The sequence below is a fragment of the Podarcis cretensis genome (genome assembly GCF_951804945.1).
Source record: "Podarcis cretensis genome assembly, chromosome: 9".
Taxonomy (NCBI): Eukaryota; Metazoa; Chordata; class Lepidosauria; order Squamata; family Lacertidae; genus Podarcis; species Podarcis cretensis.
The window spans coordinates 41,074,435-41,085,787 of NC_137178.1; the positions used below are offsets into that span (position 1 = coordinate 41,074,435).

The following is an 11,353-nucleotide window of genomic DNA, read 5'->3' on the forward strand; positions in this document are numbered from 1 at the left end:
ACTCCATGAAATCAAAACACATACTTGGGTAGTGTAATCCATCACCTCATCTCCTACAAATCCTTTACTGCGCGACAATAATGATATTTTCATTGATCAAGAAAGCTAAGTAGTTGTTTTCAAAGAACTTCCCACATTATCTCAAAATTATTCTTAAGTTGGAACAATTATTTTAGAAACCAAAACTTTATCCAAATACAATGTTTTCAATTAGGTTTTCCATTAGTACATTTATCACAGATTAATGCCATCTACCATTATATTGCCACTCATCGAGTTCTATGATGGCTGTTGTTTACTTTTCTAAAAATTTAGTTATCTCCCTTTTGCTACTTTATGTCTAGTACTACTTTCAGTATCACTTCTGTTTAGGAATTTACTACATACAAGTATACTCAGCAAATTTACAGGGGAGGGGAATATTTTTTTAAAGGGTTTTAACCAGAGACAAAGAAGAGCATTTTACTCTCCTGCTACATATCCATTCAATATATATCACTACTTTATAAGAGACTCTGAAGTCAGCTAAGGTTTCCAAATATTCTGCCTGCATTAAGAATGCAGCTGAAAGGGGCTTTTCTTCCTGATACTCCTACCAAGATCTAAAGGCTACTGTATGGCTGAGCAGCAGAACTGAGAGTGGTTAGGATCCTTCTTCACAGCTCCTTTTCTCGCACTGCAACCTGAAGTATCACAAAATGAGAACATGAACCATACCACAAAAAGGAATGGTGAAAGGGATCTGTCAACAGCAAATCAATATGAAACCTTGACAGAGGAACAAAATTAATGCTGTAGAATTCATTCCTTAAAGACTCTGAAGGCAAGATTTCCAAGCCTAAACAATTGAAAAGACTACCTGAATCTCTTCTACCTGGAGTCTCTGGTCTACAAAAGTACAGTAATATACTTACTGCTTATACCTGTCTCAATTCAGACGCTAGAAGAATGGTCTCATCGAAAACCTGAACTCCTAGAATCTATTATGTCTTCAACAATGCAAGTTTAAAAAGCAGAACAATGTTGTAAAGCTAAGCACTCTATAGAAAGTTTTTGAAATGGGATAGACAGCCAGCTAGACAACCTCATTTTGCCCCATTTATGCATATGTGATATAATGCAGCCTTTAATTACATGATTACATATTACTTTAGCTATACAACTCCTACATTGTTCAACATTCAGGATAGGCAGTGTTTATAAACATATCTGCATATTAGTGAGGCTGTTTTAGGACACCTCCCTTGTTTGCTGTAGAAGCAGACATTCAGAAACAGTAAGCAGAAACTACAAAGCTTCATACTTTAAGCAGATGAATGTCACTTCAGAAAACACACATAAACCACACAAACAGATATGTGAATTGAGTTTAAAAGATAGTGAATGTTATCCAGCTAAGTCATACTCAGAGTAGACCCCATTAATGCAAAGATAAGCCAAACCTTGACCTAGTGTGTGAATAAGCAAATGTGCAGGCTCACAGAGAAAAGACAGCAGCTGCTCCTGCCCTCCTTCCCAGGACCTGCTTCAACCCAAGTCTAAACTGTGGTTTGGTTCAGCATTACTTCCAAATCTGGGCTCATGCCTTGCCTTGCCTCTAAGGTTTGCTCTTCATTTTCTGCTCAAGGTTTCTCTGGACAAGACAAGCCATGAATCTGGGTTCAAACACAACAAACAGATGGACAGATCCATGCAGAAAGTAGTTTACATAGCAAATTCCTGAAGTGATTCCAGCAGTTTTAATCATGCCAAAACAAGTGACTCTTTTTTTGCTATTTATGATGTTGGGCTTAAAGTTGCCAAAATTATATGGTGAGCTATTCACACAAACTGCTTGCTATGTGAAGCTGCCTCCGTATAGCTGAGCTTTTAGTTACATGGATAGTCAAAATCAGCCATATGAAATGGCAACCATTTCAGAGGCTCTTTCAAGTAACATCATTGTGGAATCTATAACCTGTGAAGCAGCTCTTAACCACTGAGTGGTAGCTGCAAATGTGGTTGTACCCTGTTACAATCCCCATTCTTCAATCACTTACAAAATATGAATGTCAGATTGGGGAGAAAAGGGGAGAAAAGTCGAGAAGAAACCTGTGTACTTCTCCACAAATAGTTATATTGTAAACAGACTATTCTGACAGTTGCCTAACCAAATATTAAGCTGTGTGACATTACCTTCCATAATTAAGGCTGCTGTAGCAGGTGTATTTTGTAGGCTCTTGCAAAAAAAAAAAAAAAGTGGCACAATAAACACGTTACTCTTCAAGCTACCACTGAACTCTTGTTCTTGCCACAAAAAGCCAACACTGCTACTCTTCTTGAACATACTGAGAAGGTAATTGCTCAACCCATCCCAAATGTAACTGGGGTGAAACTGTTTGGTTGACAACACTCATACTTAGCCTTAATCCAGAATCAAGAAGATGAAAGACAAAGTGCAAGTCAATGGATGAGGTAGCTTCTGAGAGGGAAAAATCTAGAAAGGAAGCAGCAAAAAAACAGTAAAGAGAAGGCATGGCAAAGAACTGACAGAAATTACTTGGAAAAGCCAGAATTTAATGGCTCTTTTGAAATCTCAAAGAATGTAGAAACATGTCATCATCACCATCTCCTAGTAGCAATGGCTTCTTGTCAACCACAAATATCAGAAGGTAGGATGAATGGGCAGAGCACAAGATGACACAAATGACAAAGGCTACATTCCACATTAGTCGTATTCAAAGCAGGCTCATTGAAATTAATGAATATGACTAACTTAGGTCCATTAATTTCATGAAGTCTCCTCTAAGTAAAATTCAGTTGCCTATAACCAACAGTCTTTTGAAAGAAAGGTTCATTACCTTACTCAGCTTTTTCTTGTGGCATGAACAGGTTTTGATACCAGAAAGACACAAATGAAAAGAAGGGGATATGCTAGCCTAAGTAGACCATAAAGAACAAAAGCCATTTCTAACTTAAGATGTTCTAAGAAAAGTGTAAGACTGTGAGCTAACCAATTCTAGGACAAAAATAAATATGCACCAAGTATGTTCTCTTAGATGTGTCATTTATTTTAATAGAATTTACTTTCAGGGAAGTGCTTTTTGGCACCATAATCTAAGACTGAAGTTAAGCACATCAGCAGAAGTGCTACTAAAACACAGATAAACGGAATGAGATGATCCACCAGGTTGTTATATTGTATGTTTTGAAGAGGTGAACTAGAGTACAAAATCTAACAAATCGTACAAGTCCAGTATAGCATTAGCACCTTTAAAACTGTACTGTCCACTACACTTCCTCAGAACTTAAGAAACCTGTTTTACTAGTAGTTATTTTTAAACAAAGAGTTTGCACAATACAATTACATAGTGAGACAGTGTGCAAAACATATGCATTAGTGTAGCTCTTTAAAAGTGGCAGAAAATATTCAAAAGTGATACTTCACTGGCTTTACTATATTGAAATGATTGATACAGCAAGAGGACAAGGAAAAGAATATGGCTAGGAGGTTAAGGGACATGGATAGAGAATGAACCATACTTGATCAAAAACAGGAAAAAACCGAGTGAACAACAGTTCTCCATTCGAAAAACACATTGGAAGATATGTAAATGAAAAAAGCAATGCCAACTGCAGACACAAAAAGAAGAGAAAGAAAAATAGTGGAAACATTAAATGAGCTAAGACCTAATGCATAAAACAAATCAACAACAATTATTTTAAAGTGTGTGATCTCATGTTATTGTCTTTGAAGTTACATTTAACATTAAAGCTGCAATCTATACAAACTGGCCTTGAAGTAAGTCCTGTTTAATTCAATGGGACTTATTTCAGAGCAGAATTTTATTTAATTTTTATTATTTCTTAAGAATGCTTGTTGCTGGCCCCCTTCAGCTCAATGGAGGCCAGTGTGGGGAACAAAATAAAAAGGTAAAGGTAAAGGTACCCCTGCCCGTACGGGCCAGTCTTGACAGACTCTGGGGTTGTGCGCCCATCTCACTTAAGAGGCCAGGGGCCAGCGCTGTCCGGAGACACTTCCGGGTCACATGGCCAGCGTGACATCGCTGCTCTGGCCAGAGCCAGAGCCAGAGCCGCACACGGAAACGACGTTTACCTTCCCGCTGGTAAGCGGTCCCTATTTATCTACTTGCACCCGGAGGTGCTTTCGAACTGCTAGGTTGGCAGGCGCTGGGACCGAGCAGCGGGAGCGCACCCCGCCGCAGGGATTCGAACCGCCAACCTTTCGAGTGGCAAGCCCTAGGCACTGAGGCTTTAACCCACAGCGCCACCTGCTTAAGAATGCTTGTTGCCGGCCCCCTTCAGCTCAATGGAGGCCAGTGTGGGGAACAAAATACATATCACATAAAACACAATGGACCATGCAAACAAATTAAAACAATAAAACAAATTAAAACCACACACCAGAGTTACATACCATCCATTAACTGAAACACTAACACCCCAGTCCTAACCATTTCTACTCAGAAGTCAGTCCTATTAAATTCAACTGGGCTTACTCCCAAATACAGTGGTGCCTCGCCTCGCAAGACGAAAATAATCTGTTCCGTGAGTCTCTTCGTCTAGCGGTTTTTTCGTCTTGCGAAGCATCCCTATTAGCGGCTTAGCAGATTAGCGCTATTAGCGGCTTAGAAAAAGGGGGGAGGGGAAAAACTAGCAAGACTCGCAAGACGTTTTCATCTTGCGAAGCAAGCCCATAGGGAAATTCGTCTTGCGAAGCGCCTCGAAAAATGGAAAACCCTTTCGTCTAGCGGGCTTTTCGTCTTGCGAGGCATTCGTCTTGCGGGGCACCACTGTAAACGGGGATAGGATTGCAATCTTAGGCTACAATCCTAACTCAAACTATGAGGGAATAAGCAGCTCCACTGAATGTAACAAGACTTACATAGTTTGTTCTTGGTGCCAAAATGATAGAAGTGATGTCACCAACTGCACTTTCAAGAGGAGGGCATTCCACAAGTGGGGTGGCAGTGCAGGAAAACCTCTCCAGTGGTATGCAGAGAAGGGCATCCTCTGAATATAGGCAGGATGATATAGGGCTGGGGTGGAGAACCTGTGACCCTCAAGATATTATTAGACTACAAATCCCATCAGCCCTAGCTGGTATGAGATGATGAGAGTTGTAGTCCAGCAATTCTTGGCAGGCCACAGTTCCCCATCTCTGATATATGGGAGAGATATTCCTTCAGTTATTCGAGTCACAAGTCACTTAGCACCAGCATCTTGAATTCGGCCCAGAATAAAATGGGCAACCGATGTAACTCCTTCACAGGATAGCACTCTAAGTAATTTTTAAAAGCAAGTTACACTAATTATTAAAACATGGTCACATCAATTTCCATTTATGTTCTGTGTTCTGATATAAAAATGGCAACTGCACGAAGCAATACAAATCATGTTTACTCAGAAGTAAATTCTACTAAATTCCACTAGCAAACCAATCCTAACCCTAGTCATGAAGCAGCACAGCAGGTTGTGACAGAAATGCTGCATCTTTAGCCCCACTGCTCATGCAGGCAGGAGCAAAAGGAAGGGAAGGGGGACTCTGTTCCATGCTATGCCTGGCTAGAGATGATGCGAGGATTGGGCCAAATAAGGCCCAATGTCATCAGGTGACTCTAGTGCAACCAATTCTGCAGGTGACTGTCTATGCAAATCCCCCCAATGTTACTTTTAGTGGAGTTGATTAGATTATTTATACCTTGCCCATCTGGTTTCCCCAGCCACTCTGGGCGGATTACAGCATATCAAAAAACATAATAAAAACATCAAGCAAGAAAAGCCTCCCAATACAGGGCTGCCTTCAGATGTCTTCTAAAAGTTGTGTAATTCTTTATCTCCTTGACATATGAAGGGAGGGTGTTCCACGGGGGACGCCACTACCAGGAAGGCCCTTGGTTGTTCTCCAGACACCATAAGGCTAGAACTCCCATCAACTTTAGCCAGCATGGCCAATGGTTAGTGATGATATAATTTGTTAGTTCTTAGTTCAACAACATCTGCAGAGCCATAAGTTCCCTACCCCTCATTTAGGACTTCAGAATATCAACCCAATCCATGTTTATTTTGAAGTCCTCACAGACTTCAATAGTACCAAATAAATGCTGTAACAATGCAATCCTATGAATGTTTACTCAAAAGTATGTTGCGCTGTATTCAACAGTCACATAACGAAAGATATGGCAAGCCAAACATTCCAATACTTGCACCAACCCACTGGTGGATAACAATATGGAGCTAAAGTTTATGCACGTGTGTTGACCATAGTGAGTCTTCCGGTACAACTCCTACTATTAAACAGAGAGAGAGAGACAGATGAAAATTATGCAGCGTACTCTTGAACATCAAGATGATTTTCAAAATATGGACAGAGTGGGTTTCTTAAATAAAATGTAACTCGTATATAGTTATAAACTTAAGGCAGCACACACATTTAAACTGCATTAAAACTAACTTAAGATAATTTCTGATATATCTTTGCAGTGCAAGGTGCTATTGCATATTAAAAATGTACAGTGTGTATTCAAATCTCAGACTTTTCAAGTGCTCAAGACCAATTGAGGCTGAATGAATCCTACCCTTGCCCTGCTTATCTTCAGACCATCCAAACAGGAAGATACACCCAGTACCTCACAGTAGTCAACATCAAGTCCCTGTAAGAAAAACAGGCATATACCTGGTGGAGGGACCAAAAGTATGCAAAACTACTTTTTGTGGCTGGTAAGGGGGGGGGGCTGCGGGAGACGGGGTGAAAAAGAGAGAAAGAGTCTTAACACTTGGAGCAAACACGATGTCCGAAGTCGTCCCTTGATTGGCTCTCTCCAGCCCTTCTCTTTTCATTAAGCTACCCAACAAAGCCATTTAAAGCTCCCCTCGAGATGCACCCATCGTTTCCGCCTGACCCCGATGGAGAGATTTCTCGGCCACGGCTAAGAGGGAGGGTCAGTTAGCGCAGCAGACCGTGCAGAGCGCCCGGCAACGTGAGGCGCATATGAAACGAGGGGCAGCGGCGGCGGCGGCGGCGGCTGCTGCCCTTCACACCCCACCAAGTGCAGCGCGGGGCACAGCCGAAGCATCCCATTCCCTTTTCCCATCCTTCCCGCTCCCCGCCCCCTTTCCCTTGTTCCAACCGGGAGGAGCGGAGGAGGAGGAGGAGAGAGGGTCGGCATCCACGTGCACCGTCCGCCGAGCCCGGTGGTGGGATGCTGCAGCGGATCGGAGCGACAAACCCACCGCAACTTCCGTCCCACCGGTTGTTACTCACTTCGGGAGGGAGAGTGGAGCGAGAGAGAGGTCGGTCGATCAGCGGAGCCGGGCTGGGTTTCCTGCCGTGACCGTAGCAGACGTGGGGCCGAGAGGAGAGCGTGGCCGCCGGGACCACCGCTGCTTCTTCGCCCGCGGCGTGGCGGGCCGGTGTGGGCTGGGCAGCAAGTTCGACGCGGAGGAGGAGAGTCGGCTCGGGGGTCTCGGAGGCGCACAGCTGGAAGGTGCAGGACGGGTCCTCGCCGGCTCCGGGGGATCCTCAGTCTCAGCAGCAGCAGCAGCAGCAGCAGCGAGCCCGGGGTCGCTTCACATGGAGCCGCCGGCGCCTCCACCTCCTCCAGCACAGCGCTGCCCGCCGCTTCCCCCCGGGGCCGGCGCGGCCACCCCCGGCCTTGGAGGGGGAGGCGGCGAGTGGGTCGGGCCGCGGCCCCAGCCCGGCTCTGGCTCTCATACACTCTTTCCGGGGGTCGCTGCCGCCGAGGGCGCTGCTAGGGCCCCAGCCAGGCAGAGGCAGCGCGGAAGCGGAGCCGGACGGCCAGGCTCAGCGCCGCTCCCGCCCCGCTCCCAGGCATGTGGGTGACTGAGTCTCCGCGCTGGGTCCGGGCGCTCCGCCGAGGGCGGCGGCGGCGGGAGTGTGAGGAGGAGAAGGAGAAGGGAGCGGGGCAAACGAGGAGCCGCTTCTGTTTCAGGAGGGGGAAAGGGGCAGATGCTCGCGCGCGCAGCCACGGGACGGTCCGGCTGCCTAGTCGCGCTCGGGAGCTGCTTGTTTTCTGTCCCTCACGCGAGCGCACACAGTCAGCGCTGAGGAGGGAGGAGGAAAAGGGACGGCCCGTCGACGGCGGCGCGGGAAGATGACACCAGCCGTAGCCTGGCAACAGCAACCCCCCCTTCACCCGCCGCCACCGCCTCCCGGTGCGAAGTAATGACGTAGAGGGGTTGCTACGCAGGGTTGGTTAGGGGCGGGGTGCTGATGCTGCGGAACGGTGTCGTCCGGGACACTGGGGTGAATCGAGGAGGAGAAGACGCCTCGCTCTGCGCAGCCGCAAACTGGGCTGGGGAGGCGGGGAGATTAACCTATTCGGCGCCGGACCAGCCCTGGATATTTGAGAGGAGTAGGCTGATAGAAGGCAACGCGACCGTGAGGGACCCTCAGGGACGGCCTGTTGCCGAGATGGTCCCGAGGCTCGTGCATTTAGCTGCCAGGGCAGAGACATGCTCAATGCAAGGCAGCACCTTTAACTCTGGTGTCGCGGGGCTCCGAGCTGGATGCAAAATCCCTCTTCAGTTGTGAAGCTTCCCTGTGTGATTCGTCAGCAGCTGTCAGTCTCTGCTACCTCACAGGGCTGTTGTGAATATAAAAACATCGGAAGGAAGGGAGTTGGCCACCGAGGCAAAGCTTCTCCCCTATTACCCTCTCCCCACTCCACTGAGAGTGCTTCACTTTGCAAACACTTACAAAATATATGTTCTGGGTATGCAAGGCTGATGATCTGTGTTGGTCCCACGGTTAGCCACCCAATTTCCAAGTGAAGTGATCGTGTTGCCCGTCTTGAGGCTCACCTGGGCTTGCAATGCCTTGCATTGTATGGTAGAAGTGTAATCGAGCACTATGCAGCCCGGAGGTACACACATGTAATGATCAGCTATTTTTTAATAATAATAATAATATGGAAGAAATTTATTGGACTACTGTGGCAAAGCACATGCCTGGTTAACCTGAGGAAACTAGCTCACCACATTTGAATAATGAGGTATCTCCCTGCCCATCACTCTGTAAAAATTACAAAATCTAATGAAACTTCAAAGCTTACTAATTTTTTGCAAGAGGGTGTGAAGAAAAGATAGAACATCCTGAGGAATTGGCAGTGCTAGTACAAATGTTATGCATCCGAAAGGTCCCAATTCTGACATCTCCAAATTAAGATTCAGGAAGAGAAATACCTCAGACTGAGAGCTGCTGCCAACCAGAGCAGACTATATTGGTCTAGAATAGCCAGATAATATGACAGTTTTGTTCATAATTCCTGCAGAAATGCCCACCCCACTTCCACCGTAAGGCAACTTACAAACTATCTTGTTCTAAGGGAAGTCAAGAAAAGACAGAACAGCCTGCGCATAACCCAGCTAAAGAGAGCAACACAAAAAGCATATATTGAAGCTGTCAGTTAGCCCGTGACAAGCATGGGAGGCAGCTATGGCAAACAAATGTGAAGCCCACTTGTATTTGTATTCTCAGCATTTTTATTGTATTTTGCCTCAGGCACGCTTTTTAGCAGAGGGCGATTCAAAAAAGCAATCAATAAATAATGTGTTGTCTGCCTCTTAAGGATTTGTAAACTTCAGAGATGCTAATTCAAAACCCTGATTTAAAATAATAAATAATAAGTGTATTCCATCTACCTAATTTCAGGAGATTTGGAAGCATAGAGTCAGGGACAGTGGTGAAACTAGAGTGATCACTGAATTCTATTCAAAATAGAAAATAATGCCAACCCAGAACATATCAGGGATACGGACATTATGCAAACTAAATATTTAATTAGCAGGCTGCATTGCATTATATTCAACAGTTTGTTTGCCTCTATGAGATGAAAATGTGGCCTTTTTATATACATCTATATGACAGCACCATAGAAATAGATAGATGAGGAAGGGAATAGGTAGCATGAAGATTTCATAAGGAGTTACAGTACATTTCAAGATGGTTTGATGTGTTGCATTTGCTGCAAGGCATGGAACTGCATTTCTATTGAGACAATCATTCTCAGAAGCCCTTGTGAGATAAGGCAGGTTGCAGCAACCAGGAAATGGTTCTCTGTGGTCTTTTGGAAGCTGTCCCTTATCTAGGAAGTCTTGTCTTCCAGTTGCAAATATCGTATGGCCCAATTTAACCATGGCTGTCCACTGGCAAGTAGATCCTACCTACTCGGTGCTGTGCACACCTGGTATCTTATTTCAACTAGGCTCTCAGCTGCTCTACATGTAGTGTTAGCAACAGCAGCCACCTGAGCTATGGACCCCTATCATGGTAACAGCATAGTTGCAGGTGAGGCAACTGGGTTTAGCAATGGCATGCACACCACACAGTAAATTCTCCTTGCTCATTTGATGCCACATGTGCTTAGTGGTGAGAGCCGAATGAGCCACAGATGCTCAATTAAACTTCTCACTGCACCAGGCTGACTACAGCTGCATGAATACTATAAATTTAAAGCATATCCCTGCACAAAAAAATCCTGGGAACTGTAGTTTACTCATCACAGAACTACAATTCCCAACAGATTTAACATACTACAGTGCCCCAAATTTGGGGGGGGGGGAGGGAGGAAATGTGCTTTAAATGTGTTTTAAAGGCATAGGGCAAATATTGTGGGACTAAAATTAAGAGTCTGTTCCTCCCACAACTCTATTTAAGCAAAAAAACAAAACAAATACATACTGTTAAACATGCAAAGCTGAGTCTTGACATACAGCTGTGCCCAAACATCATTTCTATGTCTGGGGCTGGTTCCTAATACTATGCTCCCTTCCCATTCCAGGCCTGTCTCCCCAGTGGCATAGCATGGATTGCCAGTGCCCGGAACCATGCAGAGGGTGGGTGGGAAGGAGGGAAATGGATGGGCATGCATGCTCATTCAACTGCCTGATGGCGTCCACATCACCCAAGAGATCGCAGCTGCAGAGATAGGAAAGGAAGAGTTGTTCCGTTGCCTGGAGAGGTCATTTCCTGGGTCGCATGGAGAAGCCGTTTCCATCATAGCCCCGCGAAGAAAGCGTGCAGCTGTATTGAGGCAGCACTGGGTGTTGAAATTTTGCACGTGGGGCAATCGCCCCTGTGGCCCCCTCCCCCAACACTACTATGTCTCCCAATTCTAAATATGCCCTGAAGAAGCACATAAATAGTTGTTGTTTTTTAACTCAGGGCAGAAGGAGTAGCTGTGGGCCTTTAAAGATAGTGTTTCTGACAATTCAGGTAGCAGCTCCACAGGTAAACTGTTCCTGTTGCTCTACCACCAATTAGGGCATTGCACAAAAAATCTACCAGCTGCTTCTGTTAAATCATCAGCAACTGGCCAAAGTCACATGCCTA

The 11,353-nt window shown here is 45.2% G+C and overlaps 1 protein-coding gene across 1 annotated transcript in view; it reads right to left on the minus strand.

Moving 5' to 3' along the window:
• Positions 1-8,098, minus strand: part of FBXW7 (F-box and WD repeat domain containing 7) — a 122,715-nt gene extending 114,617 nt beyond the window's left edge. Inside the window, exon 1 of the mRNA XM_079990445.1 lies at positions 7,265-8,098. The gene's annotated coding sequence lies outside the window, so the exon portion shown is untranslated. The remainder of the gene's footprint in view (positions 1-7,264) is intronic.
• Between the last annotated feature and the right edge of the window lie 3,255 nt (positions 8,099-11,353).